Consider the following 27,292-nt stretch of genomic DNA (forward strand, 5'->3'; position numbering starts at 1 on the left):
CAAGAAGGCTGTGCCTAATACATTTGTCCAGGGACAGCACGGCAGCCCTTTGTTCTCCCCTGGGACAGTGCTGGGCACCATCCAGACCATCTGCTCTGGCCCAGGTTCCCTGGCCATCGGCTCTGCCACCATTTGCCAAAACACCCCAAAAGCCAGGAGTGTGATGTGTCTGACATCACAGTTACTTTGTCAGGATGAGCCATCCTAGTGAATCAAGAGTTTTGTGGTGATTTAGTTCTAATTATACAATTGACCAGCTGTGGGTAAGTTTTCTGTCTCCTTTTTCTCATCTGTAAACTTTTGGGCCGGTGACATGAAATTATGTATGTTAAAGGCCTGAGCCAGAAAGTGCTCAGTGAAAGTCAATTCTTTTCCTTTTCCAAATGCTCTGGTATTTAGTGATTACTAGCTAAGTTCCATGGAAAGTAGTGATTCATTTGAATCTTCATCTTATTAGGACTTTAAAAAGTACTGAAGAATTACAGGAAGCCTTAAAGTAATTGGAAACGTTCTGAAGCAGTTTGGTCATCTCTGAAATGCCTGACTTTTCAGAGAGGATCATTGTGGTGGATCCTGTGACGCTCCTCTGCCTAGATCCCCCTTCAGTGAAGGAAGAAAGGTTGTTGCCAGCAGTCAGCCTTCAAGGTCAGCACCTTCAGAGATTGCCTCAGGCTGCAAAGAGCGGCTTCACCAAGGCCACTCCCTTCTCAGATGTTCCTCTTCCAATTGCTGATTGAGAAGACATTTTAACAATCTGACTATCTTGACCCAAAGAGGGAGAACTCCGAAGGCTCTGACCTCCTTGAGAGGGTTAGCTGAGGCCGTTGATCTTGCATCACAACCCAGCTTCTCCCGCTATTCAATCCTGCTGCCTTTTCGTTCTTTCCACAGGTGTTTATCCCAAGATTACTCCCTAAAAAACATTGTGCATGTTAAACTCCATCTCAAAAGCTTTCCAGAAAATCCAATTTGTAACAATTTTGTATAGGTGTTTTGCCTTCTTAGCATTCCCGTGACTATCTACTAGTGAATCTGGTGCTCATGTAAAGTACTTCTCTACAATTGTTAACATTTTATGTCATGTATTTCTCTGAAAGGGTATACGACCCATATATTCTTTACAAAAGACCTTTCTTCCATAAAGTTTACAAAAATGGCCCAGAGAAGTAAAACATTCACTCAAATACCTGGAACCTATCATTTCTCCGACTAAAAAAATTTTTAATTTCTTTGACTTAAATTTGGTTACTAAATGCCCAATTATGAGGCATGACTGACATGAGATATATATCAAATGAGAGATTAATCACAGAGATAGCTAATGAGGTTATGTATCACATCACCATGCCAGGGAAGGAGAAGGAAATACTGGCATTTGAGGGGTCAAGTCAGGGTCAGAAAGGCTAAGAAATTTAGAAAAGCATTAAAAAGATGGTATATTTGTTTGAATCCCAGACAGCCTGGAAGTTTGCAAATGATTTTAAATACATGCACATGGCAGTGCGTGCCCTTAGCAGAGAGTGTCCTTGGCAAACTGGTCTTAGAGAGGTTAAATGAGGGTTGTTGTGGTGATTAAATGAGAAAATGGATGGATGGTACATGGTAAGTGCTCAGTAAATGTTAGCTGTTGCTGTTGTTATTCAAAGTGGCATCTGGCTAACAGTCCCCAGGGAAGCCTCTCTCCACAGCTAACAAAAGACACTAATGAAGGCCTATGGGGAAAAATAAACCTCCCACCATGGAAAACAAAACTGATAGGTCATATAATACCAGAACCTTGAAGAAATTGGAACTAATTTCAGGACAACGGGAGCTGGGTTTGGACACAAAATGCTTCATAAAAGGTAGAAAAATATTTTGCTCTTCACCCACTAGAGATTCACCCAGATATTCAGGATTTGAACCAGCCAGAAATATGAGCATCTTTCTTTTCTCCTGAGTATGGGAAGGCATAGTACCTACACAGGTAATAAGTTTATGGGGCATTATTTACATGGGGCCATTGTAGAAAGAACCCAGGTTGTAGTGCATGCTGAGAATTACAGTTTTTCGTGTAACACATCAGTTCAGAGAACCAGAGAACCAGACCGTGGGGTAGGAAGAAGACACCCTCTCACATGGTACAAAGGTACACAGAGTTAAATTTTGTTTAAACTTGCACATCAACCTGTCATTCTGTTGTAAGTAGGAGAAGGGTATTCTATCACTAGCCGGGGACAGGGTACGGTACCAAGGACTAAGATGAATAAAGCGTAAAGTAACAGTAAGGCCTGTGAAAAATACCACAGAACAAGGGGGAAAATGGATCTAGAAGACTCAGAATAACAAACTTCTGATAATTATCTACCAGTGAGTCCAGAGGAAAACTTCAAGAAATGATTTGACATTTACAACGGGGCACAAGAAGACACAGTTTTCATAAAATAGCTGCAGAGTAGAAGGATAGTAACATTAGTAAAAAAAAAAAAAAAAAAAAACTCATTATAAAATCAAAGAAAATTGTTCAAAAATCATTCCAAAATGAGAAGATCCATGATTATTAAAAGAGATGGTGGATCTAAAATTCTTTATTATTTATTAATAAAATGTGGTGGGGGCCAGGTAGTGAGGGTAATGAATCTAAGATTGTATTGATTCCTTTGTCTCAAACAGAAGAGCCTCAAATGGTATAATTTCATTCCTCACTCATATAGGTTAGACTATAAATTGTTGATAAAGGTAACTTGTAATAACCACTAGCGAAATCAAGTCAGTTATTGTCAAAGAACAGAAAACAAAGGAAACCAGAAAGAAGTGTAAAAGGTATGAAAATATAGAATAAGATGACAGAAGCCAAATTAGTAATAATGATAAATGTCAGTAGGTTAAACCAGTGAGTTTCAAAATTTCAAGCGCTTGAATCTTATTTTCAAATAAAATACTATGTTTAATCCCAAATTACAAAACTGTACATTTTTTAGCTGCATGTATTGATTATAAAGTCAATTAATAAGGCCAATGATAATGAGAAAGTAGCCTCCACTATGTGCATACCAATGTCTTGGGCTGTCAGTTTATCTGAAAATTAATCTATAGAGCAATGTACTTCCAATCATAATGCAATACAATTTTTATTAGAACTTGACAAAATGATTCTGAAGAACATTTTGGAAAAAAGGAAGATAAAAATCAACAACAAAGACCAAAAGAAGAATATGAGGGGTGGTTGTAGAGTTGCTATACAAGATATTAAAATGTACTGAAAACCTAATAATTAAAGGCACGACAGTAGGCCCAGAAGAGTAATAGCATTTAAATAATCCAAGTATGTGTGCAGTTGTCCATATTTTTTAATTTAGAAAAGTTTGCAAATCAACTCAGTTGGGAAAGTATGGTAAATGATTTTAGACCAGAGGGCTAACTCATTTGAGAAAAATTAAATCAACAAAGTTGATTATAAGTATATTAAAGATAGAAGTTTAAAAAGTGAAGCCACAAAGTAAGAATAGATTATAGAAAATATATATCCTTTTGGTGGAGAACCACTTTCAAAACATGACACTGATAGCTTAAACCAGAGGTGGACAAACTACTGCCCACCCATGGCTGAATTTAGAATGAAGACACGCCCATTCATTGACTGTCCTCTAGGGCTGCTTCTGCTCTACAAAGACAGAGTTGTGACAGACCATTTGGCTGGCAAAGCCTGAAATATTTATTACCTGGCCCTTTATAGAAAAAGTTTGTTGACTCCTAACATCAATCATAATACAATTTTATATGGTCAAATCTAAAAAGTTTAAACTTTGGCATGGAAAATAACATCATAAATAAAAAGGAACTGGGAAGAATATTTGCAATATATATGATAGATACATGGATGTAACTGGCTTTTACAAAACAGTAAGAAAAGTTGTACAGTAGTAGAAAAATGGGCAAAAGACAGAAACAGGCAGTGCATAGCATAGATATTATAAATAACCAATAAACCAATGAAAAAATGTCAGCTCTCACTAATATTCCAAAAAAGTGCATTTCAAAATAATACCACAAATAGATATTAAGCAACTCAAAAAAAGGAATATACTCAGCGTGGGCCAAAATGCAGAAAAACAGACTCTCATGGGCTAGCGGTAGATGTGTAGAAAGAAGGAGAATTGGCAGCATATAGGAAAAGCTCTAAAATGTATATACCCTTTGATAAAGGAACTCTGCTACTAGGATTTACCCATAGGAAGTAATTAAGGAGAGGTACAAAAATTTAGTTTTAAGGATGTTCATTGCAGGATTATATATAATGGTAAAACATTGGAAACAACTTTAAATATGAAAGGATATGGCATTTCTTGAGTAAATTATAATCAACTCACAGGATACAATATTCTAAGCTATTAAAATTATGTTGCTGGGAATTCCCTGGTGGTCCAGTAGTTAGGACTCCACACTTCCACTGCAGAGGGCCCAGGTTCGATCCCTGGTCGGGGAACTAAGATCCCTCAGGCCACGTGGCGCACCCTAAAAAAAAAATTGTGTTGTTAAACACTTTTGTTAAAAAAGCACAAATGTTCAGAGTATATTCCTGAGAATAAAAGATAGGTTAAAAAACAGAAAATACATTGTAATTCAATTTTTGAAAAGAAATTCACATAAAAATCCCTGGCAAACATCAGTTAATATTAGTTATAGCCGCCTTGTGGGATAACAGATGATTTTTGTTTTCTCCTCTTTGCTTATTCATATGTAAGTGCTTTATTGAACTGTCTCATCTCTGTGGGGTACAAAGAGGAAATGGTTTTATTTTTCTCCATTCTCAGCCTTCACTCCCACAACTGTGCTATATGAAAAGTCCCACCCCACCAGGTCACAGACCCCTTAAGGACATTTTGGGATGATTCCTTGACTTCATTTTTGGATATTAAAAATCTGTCAGTTTCGTTTACCCTTCAGAGTTTTCTCTTTCTCTGGGTCTGCCAGGTTGTGGCTCAAGGGGCCTGGAGTGAACCATGGTGTGTGGCGGGCTCCTGGGGGATGCCCCTTCTTGGCACTCCTCTGTTGTGTCGCAGGGGAAAGGAGGAGGGATTAGGGAAAAGTGTAAGTAATTTAGCTGCTTTCCCTGGCAATCTGCTCTTAGTCATTGCTGCTTCTCTGACAGGTGCCAGATGCGCTCTGAGTGACAGGTCTAAACACTGGCTCTCACAAGGGGCAATGAAATGTTTACCACGTGACTCTTGGATATCTTCCAAACCCCACCTCCTCTCCAGCCTTGCTAACCACCAGCTTCCCGCTGTCAACACAGCCAGCTCAGTGTGGGGGAAGTACATGCAAATTTGCTCAAGTTTGGCTTCCTTAGAAGCCATTCACATAACCCGCATGCAACTCAGGCATTAATGCCAAACTGACCATCCATCAGGCATGCAAACTGCTCCACGGCCAGCCCTGCTCAGAAGGGCCCCCGGGAGGATCAGCAAGTCCTCTCCCTAATTACATTTCAAGACAGGACCTGGTGCCAGTCTTCACCTCTTGCAGGGACCCCGGATGTCTCTATGGGTGATTCCCTTGGAGTCTCTCCCCTGGCTTGACTTTCACTGTATTTTATAAACTGGTGAAGGAAGACTCTGCGCTATTTTGGGGTGGGGAGGGGAAGGGAACTCGGCAGCCTGCTTCACTTCTCCCATGGCTCTGGACTCCAGCAATGCCTTGCTTTCTCTGCTCCCTGGCCTTTCTTATAAATTGCTGCCATTTATGGCAGAGTGTATTCTGCCTATGTTTTCCTCTAGGAGTTTTATACTGTCCAGTCTCACATTTAGGTCTTTAATCCATTTTGAGCTTATTTTTGTGTATGGTGTTAAAGAATGGTCTAATTTCATTGTTTTTTACATGTAGCTGTTCAGCTTTCCCAGCAACATTTGTTGAAGAGACTGTCTTTCCACCACTGTGTAGTCTTGCCTGCTTTGTCATAGATTAATTGACCATAGGTGCGTGGGTTTACTTCTTGGCTTTTTATCCTGTTCCACTGATCTATATTTCTATTTTTGTGCCAGTACCATACTGTTTTATTGACTATAGCTTTGTAGTATAGTCTGAAGTCAGGGAGCCTGATTCCTCCAGCTCCATTTTTCTTTCTCAAGATTGCTTTGGCTATTTGGGGTCTTTTGTGTCTCTATACAAATTTTAAGATTTTTTGTTCTGGTGCTGTGAAAAATGCCATTGGTAATTTAATAGGGATTGCAGGGGCTTCCCTGGTGGCGCAGTGGTTGAGAATCTGCCTGCCAATGCAGGGGACACGGGTTCGAGCCCTGGTCTGGGAAGATTCCACATGCCGCGGAGCAACTGGGCCCGTGAGCCACAACTACTGAGCCTGAGCGTCTGGAGCCTCTGCTCCGCAACAAGAGAGGCCGCGATAGTGAGAGGCCCGCGCACCGCGACGAAGAGTGGCCCCCACTCGCCGCAACTGGAGAAAGCCCTCACACAGAAACGAAGACCCAACACAGCCAAAAATAAACATAATTAATAAATAAAAATTAAAAAAAAAAGTAGGGATTGCATTGAATCTGTAGATTGCCTTGGGTAGTATAGTTATTTTGACAATATTGATTCTTCCAATCCATGAACATGGATCTGTTTGTGTCTTCTGTGATTTCTTTCATCAGCGTCTTATAGCTTTCGGAGTACAGGTCTTTTGTCTCCTTAGGTAGGTTTATTCCTAGGTATTTTATTCTTTCTGATGCAATGGTAAATGGGATTGTTTCTTGAATTTCTCTTTCTGATCTTTTGTTGTTAATGTATAGAAATGCAACAGATTTCTCTGTATTAATTTTGTAACTTGCAACTTTACCAAATTCATTGATGAGCTCTAGTAGTTTTCCGGTAGCATCTTTAGGATTTTCTGTGTATAGTATCATGTCATCTGCAAACAGTGACAGTTTAACTTCTTCTATTCCAATTTGGATTCTTTTAGTTTCTTTTTATTCTCTGATTGCCATAGCTAGGACTTCCAAAACTATGTTGAATAAAAGTGGCGAGAGTGGACATCCTTGCCTTGTTTCTGATCTTAGAGGAAATGCTTTCAGCTTTTCACCATTGAGTATGATGGTAGCTGTGGGTTTGTCATATATGGCCTTTATTATGTTGAGGTATGTTCCCTCTATGCCTACTTTCTGGAGAGTTTTTATCATAAATGGGTGTTGAATTTTGTCAGAGGCTTTTTCTGCATCTATTGAGATGATCATATGGTTTTTATTCTTCAGTTTGTTGATATGGTGTATCACACTGATTGATTTGCAGATACTGAAAAATCCTTGCATCCCTGGGATAAATCCCACTTGATCATGGTATATGATCCTTTTAATGTATTGTTGGATTTGGATTGCTAGTATTTTGTTGAGGATTTTTGTGTCTATGTTCATCAGTGATATTGGCCTGTAGTTTTCTTTTTTTTTTTTTTTGGTATCTTTGTCTGCTGTTGGTATCAGGGTGATGGTGCCCTCATAGAATGAGTTTGGGAGTTTTCCTTCCTCTGAAATTTTTTGAAAGAGTTTGAGAAGGATAGGTGTTAGCTCTTCTCTAAATGTTTGATAGAATTCGCCTGTGAAGCCATCAGGTCCTGGACTTTTGTTTGTTGGGAATTTTTTAATCACAGTTTCAATTTCAGTGCTTGTGATTGGTCTGTTCATATTTTCTATTTCTTCCTGGTTCAGTCTTGGGAGGCTGTGCCTTTCTAAGAATTTGTCCATTTCTTCCAGGTTGGCCATTTTATTGGCATACAGTTGCTTGTAGTAGTCTCTTATGCTCCTTTGTATTTCTGTGGTGTCAGTTGTGACGTCTCCTTTTTCATTTCTAATTTCATTGATTTGGGTTCTCTCCCTTTTTTTCTTGATGAGTCTGGCTAAAGGTTTATCAATTTTGTTTGTCTTTTCCAAGAACCAGCTTTTAGTTTCATTGATCTTTGTTATTCTTTTCTTTGTCTCTATTTCATTTATTTCTGCTCTGATCTTTATGATTTGTTTCCTTCTACTACTTTGTTCTTCTTTCTCTAGTTGCTTTAGGTGTAAGATTAGATTGTTTATTTGAGATTTTTCTTGTTTCCTGAGGTAAGATTGTATAGCTATAAACTTCCCTCTTAGAACTGCTTTTACTGCATCCCATAGATTTTGGATCATTGTGCTTTCATTTTCATTTGTCTCTAGGTATTTTTTGATTTCCTCTTTGATTTCTTCAGTGATCCATTCTATTGGTTGTTTAGTTGCATATTGTTTAGCCTCCACAAGTTTGTGTTTTTTATAGTTTTTTTCTTGTAGTTTATTTCTTATTTTAAAAAATTAATTAATTAATTAATTAATTTGGCTGCATTGGGTATTAGTTGCGGCATGCAGGATCCTCATTTTGGTATGCAGGATCTTTTGTTGCCGCGTGTGCGCTCTTCGTTGCAGTGCACGGGCTTCTCTCTAGTTGTGGCGCGTGGGCTCTAGAGCATGCAGGCTCAGCAGTTGTGGTGCTCACACTTAGTTACTCTATGGCATGGGGGATCTTAGTTCCCTGACCAGGGATTGAACCTGCGTCACCTGCATTGGAAGGCAGATTCTTAACCACTGGACCACCAGGGAAGTCCCTCTTGTAGTTTATTTCTAACCTCATAGTGGTGTGATTGGAAAAGATGCTTGATATGATTTCAATTTTCTTAAATTTACTGAGGCTTGTCTTGTGGCCCAGCACGTGGTCAGTCCTGGAGAATGTTCCTTGTGCACTTGAGAAGAATGTGTATTCTGCTGTTTTTGGATGGAATGCTCAATAAATATCAATTAAGTCCATCTGCTCTAATGTGTCATTTAAGGCCTGTGTTTTCTTATTGATTTTCATTTTGGATGATCTGTCCATTGATGAAAGTGGGCTGTTAAAGTCCCCCACTATTATTGTGTTACTGTCGATTTTTCCCTTTATGACTGTTAGTATTTGCCTTATACATTGAAGTGCTCCTATGTTGGGTGCATAAATATTTACAATTGTTATATCTTCTTCTTGGATTGATCCCTTGATCATTATGAAGTATCCTTCTTTGTCTCTTATAACATTCTTTATTTTAAAGTCTATTTTGTCTGATATGAGTATTGCTACTCCAGCTTTCTTCTGATTTCCATCTGCGTGGAATACCTTCTTCCATCCCCTCACTTTCAGTCTGTATGTGTCACTAGGTCTGAGGTGAGTCTCTTCTAGATGGCATATATATGGGTCTTGTTTTTGTATCCACTCAGCCAGTCTATGTCTTTTGGTTGGCTCATTTAATCCATTCACATTTAAGGTAACTATCAATATGTGTATTTCTATTGCCATTTTCTTAATTGTTTTGGGTTTGTTTTTGTAGGTCTTTTTTCTTCCCTTCCTTCCTCTTTTGTTCTCTTCTCAAATAGTTTATGACTTCTCAAATAGTTTGTTCTCTTCTCAATAGTCATAGTTTGATGACCATCTTTAATGTTGTGTTTGGGTTGCTTTTTATTTTCTCGTGCGTGTATCTATTGTAGTTTTTGGGTTTGCTGTTCCCATGAGGTTTTGATATAGCAGTCTCTATATGTACAAGTGTTTTTTTGTTTGTGTGTTTTGTTTTGTTTTTTAAGCTGCTAGTCTCTTTCCCCGCCACAGGAGTTCTTTTAGCATTTATTGTGAAGCTGGTCTGGTGGTGCTGAATTCTCTTAGCTTTTGCTTGTCTGTAAAGCTTTTGATTTCTCTGTCCAATCTGAATGAGAGCCTTGCTGGGTAGAGTATTTTTGGTTGTAGGTTCTTCCCTTTCATCACTTTAAATATACTGTGCCACTCCCTTCTGGCTTGCAGAGTTTCTTCTGAGAAATCAGCTGATAACCTAATGGGAGTTCCCTTGTATGTTATTTGTCATTTTTCTCTTGTTGCTTTTAATATTTTTTCTTTGTCTTTAATTTTTATCAATTTGCTTACTATGTGTCTTGGCATGTTCCTCCTTGGGTTTATCCTGCCTGGGACTTTCTGTGCTTCCTGGACTTGGTTGACTGTTTCCTTTCCCATGTTAGGGAAGTTTTCAGCTATTATCTCTTCAAATATTTTCTCAGGTCCTTTCTCTTGCTTCTCCTTCTGGGACCCCTATAATGCAAATGTTGGTGCATTTAATGTTGTCCCAGAGGTCTCTTAGGCCATCTTCATTTCTTTTCATTCTTTTTTCTTTATTCTGTTTTGCAGCAGTGATTTCCACTATTCTGTCTTCCAGGTTACTTATCTGTTCTTCTGCCTCAGTTATTCTGCTATTGATTCCTTCTAGTGTATTTTTCATTTCTGTTATTGTAGTGTTCATCTCTGTTTGTTTGCACTTTAGTTCTCCGAGGTCTTTGTTAAACATTTCTTGCATCTTCTCGATCTTTGCCTCCATTCTTTTTCCGAGGTCCTGGATCATCTTCACTATCATTATTCTGAATTCTTTTTCTGGAAGGTTGCCTGTCTCCATTTCATTTAGTTGTTTTTCTGGGGTTTTATCTTGTTCCTTCATCTGGCACATAATCCTCTGCCTTTTCATTTTGTCTAACTTTCCTTTGTGGTTTTCATTCTGCAGGCTGCAGGATTGTAGTTCTTCTTGCTTCTGCTGTCTGCCTTCTGGTAGATGAGGCTATCTAAGAGACTTGTGCAAGCTTCCTGATGGGAGGGACTGATGGTGGGTAGAGCTGGGTCTTGCTCTGGTGGGCAGAGCTCAGTAAAACTTTAAACTGCTTGTCTGCTGATGGGTGAGGCTGTGTTCCCTCCCTGTTAGTTGTTTGGCCTGAGGTGACTGGAGCCTACAGGCTATATGGTGGTGCTAATGGTGGCCTATGGGAGGACTTATGCCAGTGAGTACTTCCCAGAACTGCTGCTGCCAGTGTCCTTGTCTCCATGGTGAGGTACAGCCGCCCTCCCGCCTCTGCAGGAGACCCTCCAACACTAGCAGGTAGGTCTGGTTCAGTCTCCTATGGGGTCGCTGCTCCTTTCCCCTGGGTCCTGGTGCATGCAAGACTTTATGTGTGCCCTCCAAGAGTGGAGTCTCTGTTTCCCCCAGTCCTGTGGAAGTCCTGCAGTCAAATCCCACTGGCCTTCAAAGTCAGATTCTCTAGGAATTCCTCCTCCTATTGCTGGACCCCCAGGTTGGGAAGCCTAATGTGGGGCTCAGAACCTTCACCTCAGTGGGTGGACTTCTGTGGTATCAGTGTTCTCCAGTTTGTGAGTCACCCACCCAGCGGTTATGGGATTTGATTTTATTGTGATCGTGCCCCTCCTACCGTCTCATTGCAGCTTCTCCTTTGTCTTTGGATGTGGGGTATCTTTTTTGGTGGGTTCCAGCATCTTCCTCTCAATGGTTGTTCAGCAGTTCTATTGTTTACATTTTAAAAACAGCTTAGTTGGGGTATGACTGACATACAATAAACTGCATGCGTTAAAGTATGCAATTTGATACATTTTGACATATGTATATGCCTGTAAAACCATCACCACAATCAAGATAATGAACACAGCACGATTAGAATTTCATTATGAAAATATATATGGCCTAGAAGGAACTACTCTACAATGCTCAGATTATTTATATTTAGAAAATTTTATTTTACTCTTTCTGAATGTAGTTTCACAATTTTCTGCAATGTGCACATGTTACTTTTCTGAGCAGAAAAACCTTGAGGAAAAGTTAGTGACAGTGACTGAGGGTGAGTGGCAGAGTGGTAGGTCAGGAGGTTGTACCTTATGGAAACCAAGGAAAGAGAAATTCTTAGTAAGGAAGGCTCAGGAGTTTTAAATCCCATATATTGGATAATTAAGACTCTACCAGAAAGGATCCAGAGTTTGTTCTGTGGCACATCAACAGTGGAGATAGAAAATAGTGGGTTAAGGAATAAATGGGCTTGGCAGAGTAGAAGAGGAGGGGCCCAGGCCCAGCTGGCAACATAAGCATTGACCGTAAGGAGGGACACCTCTTCCCCTGAGATCAGAAGTAATGGAGCTAGAGAGAGGGGAGGTGTTAGAATTTCACGTTGGAAGGTGGAGAGTTGACAGCTGCACTTTTGCCTGTGATAAAAGAGGCAACGTTTTGTTCTACCAATAATGTGACTTAAATGGTGTGATGGAAGACATTGGTGAATTTTGTCAGTGGCAACTAGGAAGTGGCTGGTATGAGCAATGTGTACCTGCATTGAATAACTACCTCAGGATGAAGGACCACTGTTTGAAATGGTCTCTATTTCCTTGTTTTGATTTATTTTATCAGAAGAGGAAAAGTGAGTTGTGAGATTAATTCAGTGCTGGAGAAGGGGGAGGTGGGTAAACAAGGAAACAAAGAGTTAGGTAACAGATGCTTTATTATTGGAAAAGCAATTGTTAGCTGGAATATAAATTAGGAGTGCCTGCTGTTTAAGAAAAGCAGAGGTTGTTTTTTATTTTTGGTACATGGTTGATTTTGGTCTATTCCAACTTGGATTATCACATTCTCCTTCCAGCTAATTCTTCACCCAATATTTAGTTCACATTTTTTTTAACACTCCATGTGCTAAGCCATTTCATTTTTACAATGGAGTAAAATAGTTCTTGTGTTTCAAATCAAATGCCGGAAGCAGTGTCTGCACACAATAAGCATTCTACAAATGTACCAAATAGATGACCAGACATTCCTGTGCATCTACAGACATATATAAAACGGCATCATTGAATAATGGCTTTGAGATTCTTTCAGATAGACCCTAATAAGTAAAGGCAGAGTAAACATTATCTGTGGTAAATACTCGGGAAGAAAACTAATTTATAAGTATTCCAGTGTCTCCAAATGGAGGAATAGCCCACCCAACCAAATCAATGACAAATCTGGTGGTATTGTCAGTTCTACACAGATCAGATGACAACTGCAAATAGGTGTTATCTAGTGAAAACTTCCCACCATATTATATTTGCTTGCTTCAGGCCTCTTCATGTTTTATTAAAGTCACTAAATAAGTTGCCATTTCCTTAACTTGGCTCTTGGAATGTTCTAAAGTTTGAGAGTCATTGCTTTTCAGAGAGCACATGACGTTACAGAACTTGTTTACCAGCACTAGGTATTTCCTTGGAGGCTTGAGCTTTAGCGAGAGCATATATTTATTTCCACCAATCATGAAAGCTAAAGGAAATTGTCAATGACCAATGTTAAACAGCCTTAATATATTTGCACAACCCCAGATCTAGCATTCACGGAAGATCATTTTTGGCAGGTTTTTTTTTCTTTTTGTGCTTCCTATCTCTACTTTCCTTATTAAAGCTATCTTCATCTTCGAAGAGTCACTGTCTTGAATTTATATTCTGAAAGATGCCAGCCTATTGTTGATTTATAGAGTATTTCTGTGCCTAAGTTTCAGATCTAAATTTCATCCTTTTATCCAGGAGGAGCTTCATACAGTGGCTGGGTGAAGTGACTTCCATACTCTGTTTCTAGAGTGATATCTCACTGAAGGCTCTTGACCCTTTCCATGCCTCAGTTTCTTCATCTATAAGATGGTAATAATATGCCAGGTTTATCCTACAGGACTTTTCAGGGATTCAATAAGATTTTTATGGAAAAGCACTTTGGAAAGAATTCAGGATGAATGGATAAAGATATTTTATATATATATATATATATATGTATATATATATATATACATACATATATACATGTATATATACATACATACCTATATATATACACACACACACATACACACAATGGAATATTACTCATCCATAAAAAAGAATGAAGTTCTGTCATTTGCAGCAACGTGGATGGATTTAGAAAATATTATGCTTGATGAAATAAGTCAGACAGAGAAAGACAAATACTGTATGATATCACTTACATGTCCATGCAAGTATGTTTAGGGAGGGAGGATGACAGCTAAAGTCAGTAAAGGGATCATGGGAGGATGATGAGTGACCTTACAGATTCAGAACATACAACTGTTCATGAAGGCTGTAATGGCATCAGGGAGAAGATTTTCTGTCTTCAAATAAAGGGACAGGTGAACAGGTAACTGAGTTCATGCTGCTGAAAGAGAGCACTTGAAGGGCAGGAAAAGAGCTTGAACGTGGCAGTGGCAAATGAGGGCGTGGCAACAAGAGATCTCTCCTTTACCACCCTATGTTACTGCCACCCCTTAGAAGGCAGGACCAGGACTTGATTATCAGATTTCTGTGTATGTCTCCCCAGCTATGTGATTTAAAAAACAAACGTGGGTAGACCGTTATGGTGGGAGTGAGAAACGTGTAGGTAGTTAGTATCCCCAGTTAAGGGGCATAGAGCAGTGCTGTTAAGAGTAGCAAGATGTTGTCTGACATTTAAAAATAGACCTAACTCTACCAATTGGTCTGTTCTGCCCATGGTAACCTTATTCAATGCTATGGTGGTAATCATTTCTGGAAAGCTTTGACATATTTTATCATTGAACTGCCAGGTTCACACTTAGCTGTATTTCATTCACAGATAAGTGTGTCTTGTTAACCAAATTATGTTGACTCCCTTGGAAAGCTGGTGTGAGGACTTTCCTGTTTCCTGTCTTCATGTGGTTTTACGGTCTCATGACAGACCATTAGCGTGATGAAAGATTGATTATTGTCTTGGGTGCCAAACTGTAATTTGGCCCCATTTTCATTTTTCTTTTTCATCAGCTGCAGAATCATATGCATTTATCAAAATGGGTGTCATCTGTTTTGAAATTCATGAAGTTAGATTGCACACTTGTCAAACATTTTTTTTCTGGCATTGACAAATACATCAACATCAAGCTTTGCTTAAACTGTTTAGAAATGGAGATGTCCAGGTGAAAGAATGGTGGAATGAAAATGAAAGACTAGGGCCTGGAAGGGCTCATTCATTCCACCACTATTTTTGAATGCATTCGGTACACACAGCAAATTGCCAAACATGGACTGAAGCCTGCGGGGGTTGAAGGAATGTGAGGCTGACTCATTTATTGAAAAATATTTAGTGCTTACAGTGCTCGGCACTGTGCTAGCCACTGGAAACAGTAGCAACAACACCAGCAAAGTCTCTTCCCTCATAGAACTTATATTCTAAAGACTTTATATGAGATGAAAGAAAGGCACTGTTTAGCCCTTATCCTCAAGGATCTTATAATCTACTTGGAAAGAAAAAAGTAAATGCACTAAGTTAAAATTTCAAAACAATGCAAAAATGGGGCAAATGAGTAAAGAATGCATTTCAGATGTAGGAGATTGAGGCAAGCACAGTCAAAGAATGACTCCACACTGCCTCTGCCAGAGACTGGCTAGGACACTCCTCTAGGAAGTCACTTAACTGCCTCTGTTTCCCAGAGCAGCGCTCCAGGGACAGTTTTGCTGCTGATTAGAGCTTCTGACTATCCATCTTGAAGGCCATTCACAATGAGTAATCTGGAAGAAAGGCAATCTCTGAACGCAAGTTCAGACAACTACAGCGAATATCATACTAACTAGCGATATATGTGTTCCTTTAACAAGATAAGACTGTCTGTTTCCACTGGAGTTAACGTGGTATTAGAGGTTGTAAGCAATGCAGCAGACAAGGAAGAGTAATACGGTTTTAAGAATCAAAAGGAGGAAGTTAAATTGTCATTATTTTCAGAAAGTATAATTGCTTACATAGAAAATTCAAGAGAATCAAAAAGCTATTAGAACTATTAAGAAATTGCAACAAGTTTAGTGGATAAAAATAAAATTTAAACATCAACAATATTCTAATACATCAGCAACAGCCAATTAGAATATGTAATTTTAAGAATGCAATTCATGGGACTTCCCTGGAGGTCCAGTGGTTAAGACTTCACCTTCCAATGCAGGGGGTGTGGGTTCCATTCCTGGCTGGGGAGCTAAGATCCCACATGCCTCGTGGCCAATTAACCAAAACATAAAACAGAAGCAATATTGTAACAAGTAAAGACTTTAAACAAATGGTCGACATCAACAAAAATAATCTTTAAAAAAAAAAAAAGGAATGCAGCGTGCGGGTGCCCGCCGAGCCCGCCGGGCACTGGATCCCAGAGTGCCCGGGACGGGGCCTGAGGAGCGGGCACCGGGCCGAGGCAGCAAGCTGTAAGCAGCGCAGACGGCGGGCGCTGCCTGAGGCGACAAGGACCGCGAGCGAGACGGTAAAGAACAGGTCCAAGAAAAGCTCGAAGGAAAAAAATCCCAGCAGTAGCAGCAGCAGCAGCAGCAAGTTGCCTCCAGTTTGTTATGAAATAATTACCTTGAAGACTAAAAAGAAGAAGACGGCTGCTGATATATTCCGCCGAAGAAAACCAGCCAACTCCAGCAGCACCACTGTCCATCAGTACCACCAGCAGAATCTCAGTAACCACAACCTTATTCCAGCCCCGAATTGGCAGGGTCTTTATCCCACCATTAGAGAGAGAAATGCGGTGATGTTCAATAATGATTTGATGGCAGATGTACATTTTGTGGTTGGGCCACCAGGTGGGACTCAGCAGTTGCCAGGACACAAATATGTTTTAGCTGTTGGGAGCTCGGTGTTCCATGCAATGTTTTACGGAGAACTTGCCGAAGACAAAGGTGAGATCTGTATACCAGATGTCGACCCTGCTGCTTTTCTCGCTATGCTGAAATAAATCTATTGTGATGAAATGGACTTCGCTGCTGTCACAGTCTTGGCCACTCTTTATGCTGCCAAAAAGTACATCGTCCCTCACCTCGCCCGGGCCTGCGTCAACCTCCTGGAGACCAGCATGAGCGCCAAGAACGCCTGTGTCCTCCTGTCCCAGAGCTGCCTGTTTGAGGAGCCGGGCGTGACCCAACGGTGCTGGGAGGTGATCGACGCGCAGGCCGAGCTCGCTCTCAAGTCTGAGGGGTTCTGTGATATTGACTTCCAGACACTAGAAAATATCCTCCGCAGGGAAACTGAATGCCAAAGAAATTGTGGTTTTTGAGGCAGCTCTCAGCTGGGCTGAAGTGGAATGCCAGCAACAAGATCTGGCTTTGAGCATTGAAAACAAGCGCGGAGTCCTCGGGAAGGCGCTTTACTTGATCCGCATCCCGACCATGGCCCTGGACGATTTTGCAAACGGTGCCGTGCAGTCCGGAGTCTTAACTCTGTACGAGACCAACGACATCTTCCTCTGGTACACCGCGGCCAAGAAGCCCGAGCTGCAAAGCCCGCAAGGGCCTCGTCCCCCAGCGCTGCCACCGTTTCCAGTTGTGCGCCTACCGGAGCAACCAGTGGCGCTACCGGGGCTGCTGCGACAGCATCCAGTTCGCCGTCGACAAGAGGGTGTTCATCGCGGGCTTTGGGCTGCACGGCTCCAGCTGCGGCTCGGCCGAGTACAGCGCCAAGACCGAACTCAAGCGGCAGGGCGTCGTCCTGGGGCAGAACTTGAGCAAGTACTTCTCAGACGGCTCCAGCAACACCTTCCCCGTGTGGTTTGAGTACCCAGTGCAGACTAAGCAGGACACCTTCTACACGGCCTGCGTGATCCTGGACGGCAATGAGCTCAGCTACTTTGGACTGGAAGGCATGACGGAAGTTCAGTGTGGCAAAGTCACCGTCAACAGCACCGGGGTGCAGGGGCGGCAGATCCCCGAACTTATATTCTACGCTTGAACACGCTTCCCGGAGCAGTGCGGGCTCTGAGGTGCACACCACGCTCCTACTTGCTTGATGCTTAGCTCAGCTGCAGATATGCGATCAGCGCAGGTAATTTGTAACGAATGGAGCTGTAGGCAGGTTCTAATTTCTTTCAACCTTTTAATTATGTACAGGCAAAAATGCAGCATTCGGCTTTTAACCATATGCCTAAAAGAGCCAAGTTCTCACCAAGGCTTGTGGTTCTTAGAGTTGCGTCTATACATCTGGGGAGATTCTGCGTTCTTTTCCAACTGCCCCACTGACCTCCCAGTTTTGTCCCTCTTAGGAAAATTTTTGGATCACTTCAAATTCTCTTTTGGGCTTTATTTTAAGTAGGAATAAATAGTCTAAAACAACAATAACAAGAATTATTTTTAAACAGAACCCCTCCCTCCCTCCCCCCAAAACGATAAACCTCAGTGTACAATTTTGAAAGACGTTTTGCTTAATAATAAGTAATAATTTAGAAAGTAGCCAGTAGTCATGTTTACCTTCTTATTTTATTTCCTTTTAAATATTTTACTTTGGGGCATTGCTTTTTCTTAAATCCTAAATTCGTAAGATTGTTAAATTTTAAACTGCAAAGTTTCAATGTAAAGTAAGCAAGTAAGAAATTGGAAGTTTTAGGTCATGACTTTTGCTACAAACAGATTTATATTCTTTTAGTTTAGAAGACAAAATATTGCAGTACAGAGACTTCTTTTAGAAGTAACTAAATTATAAAATTTTATTGTCATTAGAAAAAAGTTGCAGGCCCATTAATTTAAACTAAAATGGTTTTAAAAGGAAGCCTAAAAAAGTCCCATACGACAAATAGTTTAATTGATGGCATATTATAATAAAGAGTTTGAAAAAGTCAAACTCTTTTTCCCCTATTTAGCTTCTGATCCCTGCCATTTGCAGGTTTTCAAAAGTTGTACTGTATAGAATTCCTATTCCCTTTTTCCCATGAAAAGAGGACCAAACGATTCTTTAGATGAATGGAATAACAATTAGTTTTGTAGCACCACATGTTAATGTAATAAGATACTTTTATTCATTGATTTTTTTTAATCTGAAATATACTTCCCCGGATCTACTTTGACCACATTGTATCTTCTTAGTTAATTATAATTCTGTCCTGTTCCTGGACTGCTAGAATCTGGCCTCTGGCCATCTTAAAGTGCCTATATATGCCTGCAGGGCTTTTAGAAAATGGTCTAGAAAGATACTCTTGAGGATACCTAATATTCACTGCCTCAGCATCACATCCAGCTCTCTTATTTGTCCATGGATAATGTAAACAAAGGAGGGAAAAGCTCATCAAAACATTCTCCTTCAGCGAAGGCTTGTGCTGGCTTAGTGCCCGTGACCCTGGTGGTGTCCACTGTGTTCACTCACAGTTGAGGTATCCATGTGTTTCTGGGCAGCTTTTCTGCCCAGCGTGATCCTGAGATGGCTTCCCCGCCACCCAGAGTGGGGCCGCTGGCCGCCTCCTTCTCCTGCTCTGTGAGCCCGAAGCTGGCTCTGGAGCAGGGGTTAGTCCTGGGGTGGGTGTGTGCGTGTGTGCCCGTGCGCGTGCAAGTGCGTGCCAGCTCAGGAATTGTCTCCTCCCTGCCAGGTCAGTGAGGGCTGGGACAGAAATGGTCCCCCTGCTGGCCCCAGCTGGGCCCCAGTGAGTGATTACCTGTGCTTCTGGGCCACCTCTCCCCCTGTAGACGTGGGCTTGTTGCTTCAGCCGGCTTCCCTAATGGAGGAGATCACTGGATTATGGGAAATGTTTTAATCACCTTTGCCATTACCTATGTCTGTTAGCATAGATGATCAAAAGCTGTTATGGTGATTATAGATGAGTACTCCCAGGACAACTTTCCAAAATTATCTAACAATTATTTCTTATTAGCGAGATGACAGATAGTAGTTTTGGCAAACTGTGAAATGAAGGTACATTTTCAATTTAAAAAATACTTCTACAAAGGGTTTTATTTGTAAATTATGGTTAAACATTTTGGTAATTCATAGTTATCTTGCAAATTGGTAGACTATATACCTGATTGGAAGGCACTCATTTTTAAGCCAGAGGAGAAGAAACTTTATTTAGTACTAATTTCATCATATCAGATTGTTGCGGTGGGTGTGATAACCTTAGAGTGAAGACTGTTCATTCAGAAACACCCATGGTCAGTGCTCCTGTTCGTAGCTGCCCGCCAGAGACTGGGGAACCGCTGGGTGAGAGCTGCGTGAGATCTGTACACTAGGTGTGGAAGAACTTAATTTTATGTTATTACTATCACCTGAAAAAGAAAAAAAAACAAAACCCATACATCATCTGATTGGCTGGTGCCAAGAGCTGTGGGTTAAATTTGAAAATTGTATTTAAAACAAGAAAATTTTATCTTTTAAATCCTATTCTCGCTTCTGCATTTTCAACGACATGGAATTAAAGCTAATATGCTTGCTTTATTTTCTTTGGTAATCTCGAATTTTGTATCTTTTAAAACTAGAAACCATTGTTCTGACAAGGCAGGCAACTTTAGTGTATAAACGCAACTTTATTCAACAGTGCCCTGTAGATGCTTTTCCCAATGTATCTGGCAGACTTTGTCATTGTTCATATCCTGGGGATAAGGGGAACTAGGCTAGCAATTCTAATGTAACATTCTTTAAGCATATCTTAATATAGTATTTAAGTAAATGGTCTAATTTCTACATAACTATTGCACTGAACTGTCTTTTTTTAAAGGTGTTTAAATAAGCTTGCTAATTCAAGACACTAGCCACTTGTGCATCAGAGTGCTTGAATTCAGTAGCTTAAAACATTATTTATGAAGGAAAAATATGAAGTACCTCATGTTGAATGTTATTGTACTGTATTTTTATTTTGTTTTTTTAGTTTTATTGGAGTATAATTAATTTACAATGGTGTGTTAGATTCTGCTTTATAACAAAGTGAATTGGCTATACATATACATATATTCCCATATCTCCTCCCTCTGGCGTCTCCCTCCCACCCTCCCTATCCCACCTCTCTAGGTGGACACAAAGCACCGAGCTGATCTCCCTGTGCTATGCAGCTGCTTCCCACTACCTATCTATTTTACATTTGGTAGTGTATATATGTCCATGCCACTCTCTCATTTCGTCCCAGCTTACCCTTCCCCCACCTCGTGTCCTCAAGTCCATTCTCTATGTCTGCATCTTCATTCCTGTGCTGCCCCTAGGTGCTTCAGAACCTTTTTTTTTTTTTAGATTCCAAATATATGTGTTAGCATATGGTATTTGTTTTTTTCTTTCTGACTTACTTCACTCTGTATGACAGACTCTAGGTCCATCCACCTCGCTACAAATAACTCAATTTCATTTCTTTTTATGGCCGAGTAATATTCCATTGTATAGATGTGCCATATCTTCTTTATCCATTCATCTGTCGATGGACACTTAGGTTGCTTCCATGTCCTGGCTATTGTAAATAGAGCTGCAATGAACATTGTGGTACATGACTCTTTTTGAATTATGGTTTTCTCAGGGTATATGCCCAGTAGTGGGATTGCTGGGTCGTAGTTCTATTTTTAGTTTTTTAACGAACCTCTGTACCGTTCTCCATAGTGGCTGTGTCAATTTACATTCCCACCAACAGTGCAAGAGAGTTCCCTTTTCTCCACACCCTTGTCAGCATTAATTGTTTGTAGATTTTTTGATGATGGCCATTCTGACTGGTGTGAAGTGACACCTCACTGTAGTTTTGATTTGCATTTCTCTAATGATTAGTGATGTTGAGCATCCTTTCATGTGTTTGTTGGCAATCTGTATATCTTCTATGCAGAAATGTCTATTTAGGTATTCTGCCCATTTTGGGATTGGGTTGTTTGTTTTATTGATATTGAGCTGCATGAGCTGCTTGTATATTTTGGAGATTGATCCTCTGTCAGTTGCTTAGTTTGCAAATATTTTCTCCCATTCTGAGGGTTGTCTTTTCATCTTGTTTATAGTTTCCTTTGCTGTGCAAAAGCTTTTAAGTTTCATTAGTCCCATTTGTTTATTTTTGTTTTTATTTCCATTTCACTAGGATGTGGGTCAAAAAGGATCTTGCTGTGATGTATGTCATAGAGTGTTCTGCCTATGTTTTCCTCTAAGAGTTTGATAGTGTCTGGCCTTACATTTAGGTCTTTAACCCATTTTGAGTTTATTTTTGTGTATGGTGTTAGGGAGTGTTCTAATATCATTCTTTTACATGTAGCTGTCCAGTTTTCCCAGCACCAATTATTGAAGAGGCTGTCTTTCTCCATTGTATATTCTTGCCTCCTTTATCAAAGATAAGGTGATCATATGTGCATGGGTTTATCTCTGGGCTTTCTATCCTGTTCCATTGATCTATATTTCTGCTTTTGTGCCAGTACCATACTGTCCTGATTACTGTAGCTTTGTAGTATGGTCTGAAGTCCGGGAGCCTGATTTCTCCAGCTCTGTTTTTCTTTCTCAAGATTGCTTTGGCTATTCGGGGTCTTTTGTGTTTCCATACAAATTTTGAAATTTTTTGTTCTAGTTCTGTGAAAAATGCCATTGGTAGTTTGATAGGGATTGCATTGAATCTGTAGATTGCTTTGGGTAGTAGAGTCATTTTCACAGTGTTGATGCTTCCAATCCAAGAACATGGTATATCTCTCCATCTGTTTGTATCATCTTTAATTTCTTTCATCAGTGTCTTATAGTTTTCTGCGTACAGGTCTTTTGTCTTCTTAGGTAGGTTTATTCCTAGGTATTTTTTCTTTTTGTTGCAATGGTAAATGGGAGTGTTTCCTTAATTTCTCTTTCAGAATTTTCATCATTAGTGTATAGGAATGCAAGACATTTCTGTGCATTAATTTTGTATCCTGCTACTTTACCAAATTCATTGATTAGCTCTAGTAGTTTTCTGGTGGCACCTTTAGGATTCTCTATGTATAGTATCATGTCGTCTGCAAACAGTGACAGCTTTACTTCTTCTTTTCCGATTTGGATTCCTTTTATTTCTTTTTCTTCTCCGATTGCGGTGGCTAAAACTTCCAAAACTATGTTGCATAATAATAGTGAGAGTGGACAACCTTGTCTTGTTCCAGATCTTAGTGGAAACGGTTTCAGTTTTTCACCACTGAGAACGATGTTGGTTGTGGGTTTGTCATATATGGCCTTTATTATGTTGAGGTAAGTGCCCTCTATGCCTACTTTCTAGAGAGTTTTTATCATAAATGGGTTTTGAATTTTGTCGAAAGATTTTTCTGCATCTATTGAGATGATCATATGGTTTTTCACCTTCAATTTGTTAATATGGTTTATCACATTAATTTGCGTATATTGAAGAATCCTTGCATTCCTGAGATAAACCCCACTTGATCATGGTGTATGATCCTTGTAATGTGATGTTGGATACTGTTTGCTAGTATTTTGTTGAGGATTTTTGCATCTATGTTCGTCAGTGATATTGGCCTGTAGTTTTCTTTTTTTGTGACATCTTTGCCTGGTTTTGGTATCAGGGTGATGGTGGCCTTATAGCATGAGTTTCAGAGTGTTCCTCCCTCTGCTATATTTTGGAAGATTTTGAGAAAGATAGCTGTTAGCTTTTCTCTAAATGTTTGATAGAATTCGCCTGTGAAGCCATCTGGTCCTGGGCTTTTGGTTGTTGGAAGATTTTTAATCACAGTTTCAATTTCAGTGCTTGTGATTGGTCTGTTTATATTTTCCATTTTTTCCTGGTTCAGTCTCGGAAGATTGTGCTTTTCTAAGAATTTGTCCATTTCTTCCAGATTGTCCATTTTATTGGCATAGAGTTGCCTGTAGTAATCTCTCATGATCCTTTGTATTTCTGCAGTGTCAGTTGTTACTTCTCCTTTTTCATTTCTAATTCTATTGATTTGAGTCTGCTTCCTTTTTTTCTTGCTGAGTGTGGCTAGTGGTTTAAAAATTTTGTTTATCTTCTCAAAGAACCAGCTTTTAGTTTTATTGATCTTTGCTATTGTTTCCTTGATTTCTTTTTCATTTATTTCTGACCTGATCTTTATGATTTCTTTCCTTCTGCTAACTTTGAGGTTATTTTGTTCTTCTTTCTCTTATTGCTTTAGGTGTAAGGTTAGGTTGTTTATTTGAGATGTTTCTTGAGGTAGGATTGTATTGCTCTAAGCTTCCCTCTTAGAAGTGATTTTGCTGCATCCCATAGGTTTTGGGTCATCGTGTTTTCATTGTCATCTGTTTCTAGGTATTTTTTGATTCCTCTTTGATTTCTTCCATGATCTCTTGGTTATTTAGTAGTGTAATTTTTAGCCTCTATGTGTTTGTATTTTTTTACAGTTTTTTTTCCTGTAATTGGTATCTAGTCTCATAGCGGTGTGGTAGGAAAAGATACCTGATATGATTTCAATTTTCTTAAATTTACCAAGGCTTGATTTGTGACACAAGATATGATCTATTCGGGAGAATGTTCCATGAGCACATGAGAAGAAAGTGTATTCTGTTGTTTTTGGATGGAATGTCCTATAAATATCAATTAAGTCCATCTTGTTTAATGCATCGTTTAAAGCTTGTGTTTCCTTATTTATATTAATTTTGGATGGTCTGTCCATTGGTGAAAGTGGGGTGTTAAAGTCCCCTACTATGATTGTGTTACTGTCGATTTCCCCTTTTATGGCTGTTAGCATTTGCCTTATGTATTGAGGTGCTCTTATGTTGGGTAAATAAATATTTACAATTGTTATAGCTTATTCTTGGATTGATCCCTTGATCATTATGTACTGTCCTTCTTTGTCTCTTGTAATAGTCTTTATTTTAAACTCTGTTTTGTGTGATATGAGAATTGCTACTCCAGCTTTCTTTTGATTTCCATTTCCATGGGATATCTTATTCCATCCCCTCACTTTTAGTCTGTATGTGTCCCTAGGTCTGAAGTGGGTCTCTTGTAGACCGCATATCTATGGGTCTTGTTTTTGTATCCATTCATCCAGTCTGTGTCTTTCGGCTGGAGCGTTTAATCCATTTACATTTAAGGTAATTATTGATATGTATGTTCCTATTACCAGTTTGCTTAATTGTTTTGGGTTTGTTTTTGTAGGTCTTTTCCTTCTCTTGTGTTTCCTGCCTAGAGAAGTTCCTTTAGCATTTGTTGTAAAGCTGGTTTGGTGGTGCTGAATTCTGTTAACTTTTTCTTGTCTGTAAAGGTTTGAATTTCTTTGTCAAATCTGAATGAGTCCTTGCTGGGTAGAGCAATCTTGGTTGTAGGTTTTTCCCTTTCATCACTTTAAATATGTCCTGCCACTCCCTTCTGGCTTGCAGAGTTTCTGCTGAAAGATCAGCTGTTAACCTTATGGGGATTCCCTTGTATATTATTTGTTGCTTTTCCCTTGCTGCTTTTAATATTGTTTCTTTGTATTTATTTTTTGATAGTTTGATTAATATGTGTTTTGGCGTGTTTCTCCTTGGATTTATCCTGTATGGACTCTCTGCGCTTCCTGGACTTGATTGATTATTCCCTTTCCCACTTTAGGGAAGTTTTCAACTATAATCTTTTCAAATATTTTCTCAGACCCTTTCTTTTTCTCTTCTTCTTCTGGGACCCCTATAATTCGAATGTTGGTGTGTTTTATGTTGTCCTAGAGGTCTCTGAGACTGTCTTCAATTCTTTTCTTTCTTTTTTCTTTAATTTGCTCTGCAGTAGTTATTTCCACTATTTTATCTTCCTGGTCACTTATCCGTTCTTCTGCCTCAAATGCTATTGATTCCTTCTAGCGAATTTTTAATTTCATTTATTGTGTTGTTCATCATTGTTTGTTTGCTGTTTAGTTCTTCTAGGTCCTTATTAAACGTTTCTTGTATTTTCTCCATTCTATTTCCAAGATTTTGGATCATCTTTACTATCATTACTCTGAATCCTTTTTCAGGTAGACTGCCTATTTCCTCTTCATTTGTTTGGTCTGGTGGGTTTTTACCTTGTTCCTTCATCTGCTGCATATTTCTCTGTCTTCTCATTTTGTTTAACTTACTGTGTTTGGGGTCTCCTTTTTGCAGGCTGCCAGTTTCTAGTTCCTGTTGTTTTTGGTGTCTGCCCTCATTGGGTAAGGTTGGTTCAGTGGGTTGTGTAAGCTTCCTGGTGGAGGGGACTGGTGCCTGTGTTTTGGTGGGTGGGGCTGGATCTTGTTTTTCTGGTGGGAAGGGCTGCTGGTGCTTTTTGGGGTGTCTGTGAACTTAGTATGATTTTAGTCAGCCTCTCTGCTAATGGATGTGGTTGTGTTCCTGTCTTGCTAGTTGTTTGGCATGGGGCGTCCATCACTGGAGCTTTCTGGCCGTTTGGTGGAGCTGGGTCTTAGCATTGAGACAGAAATCTCTGGGAGAGTTCTCGCCGATTGATATTACGTGGGGCCTGGAGATCTCTGGTGGTCCTATGTCCTGAACTCAGCTCTCCCATTTCATAAGTTCAGGCCTGACACCAGGGTGAAGCACCAAGACCCTGTCAGCCACATGGCTCAGAAGAAAACAGAGAAAAAAGGAAGAGAAAAAAATAATAAAAAAAGTTTAAAAAACCAATATAATTATTCAAATAAAATAAATTATTAAAATAAAGGAGGGGCTTCCCTGGTGGCACAGTGGTTGAGAATCTGCCTGCTAATGCAGGGGACACGGGTTCGAGCCCTGGTCTGGGAAGATCCCACATGCCACGGAGTGGCTGGGCCCGTGAGCCACAACTACTGAGCCTGTGCGTCTGGAGCCTGTGCCCCGCAACGGGAGGGGCCGCGATAGTGAAAGGCCCGTGCACCGCGATGAAGAGCGGTCCCCGCACCGCGATGAAGAGTGGCCCCCGCTTGCCGCAACTGGAGAAAGCCCTCGCACGAACCGAAGACCCAACACAGCCAAAAATAAATAATAAATAAATAAATAAAGTAGCTATAAAAAAATAAATAAATAAAAAAATAAAGGAGAAAGTAATAAAAAAAAGAAGAGAACAACCAAACCAATAAACAAATCCACCAATGAAAACAAGCACTAAGAACTATACTAAGATAAACATAAAAAAAAAATAAGAAACAAGTCAGTTGCAGATATGAAACCCCAAGTCTACAGTTGCTCCCGAAGTCCACTCCCTCAATTTTGGGATGATTCGTTGTCTATTCAGGTACTCCACAGATGCAGGGTACATCAAGTTGATTGTGAAGATTTAATCCACTTCTCCTGAGGCTGCTGGGAGAGGTTTCCATTTCTCTTCTTTGTTCGCACAGCTCCCAGGGTTCAGCTTTGGTTTTGGCCCCACCTCTGCATGTAGGTTGCCCTCAGCCTTCTGTTCCCACCGAGACAGGATGGGGTTAAAGCAAGCAGCAGCTGGTTAGGGGGCTCTGGCTCTCTCTTGCCAGGTGGAGGGAGGGGTTCGGTAGTTATAATTGGAATGCGGGGCGAGCCTGCATCGGCAGAGGCCGGCGTGACGTTGCACCAGCCTGAGGCACACCCTGTGTTCTCCCAAGGAAGTTGTCCCTGGATCGCGGGACCCTGGCAGTGATGGTCTGCACCGGCTCCCAGGAGGGGAGGTGTGGAGAGTGACCTGTGCTTGCACACAGGCTTCTTGGTGGCGGCGGCAGCAGACTTAGCGTCTCATGCCCGTCTCTGGGGTCCATGCTGATAGCTGCGGCTCGCGCCCGTCTCTGGAGCTCCTTTAAGCGGTGCTCTTAATCCCCTCTTCCTCGCGCACCAGGAAACAAAGCGGCAAGA

General features: G+C 40.3%; 1 pseudogene across 1 annotated transcript in view; it reads left to right on the forward strand.

The window, feature by feature from the left end:
* LOC309621112 (BTB/POZ domain-containing protein 3 pseudogene) overlaps positions 1–26,472 on the forward strand; it is a 220,625-nt pseudogene extending 194,153 nt beyond the window's left edge. Inside the window, exon 2 of the transcript XR_014249878.1 lies at positions 8,037–26,472. The product of XR_014249878.1 is annotated as a BTB/POZ domain-containing protein 3 pseudogene (transcript). The remainder of the gene's footprint in view (positions 1–8,036) is intronic.
* Positions 26,473–27,292: the final 820 nt, after the last annotated feature.

This window comes from Balaenoptera borealis (assembly GCF_965194805.1).
Source record: "Balaenoptera borealis genome assembly, chromosome: X".
Classification (NCBI taxonomy): domain Eukaryota; kingdom Metazoa; phylum Chordata; class Mammalia; order Artiodactyla; family Balaenopteridae; genus Balaenoptera; species Balaenoptera borealis.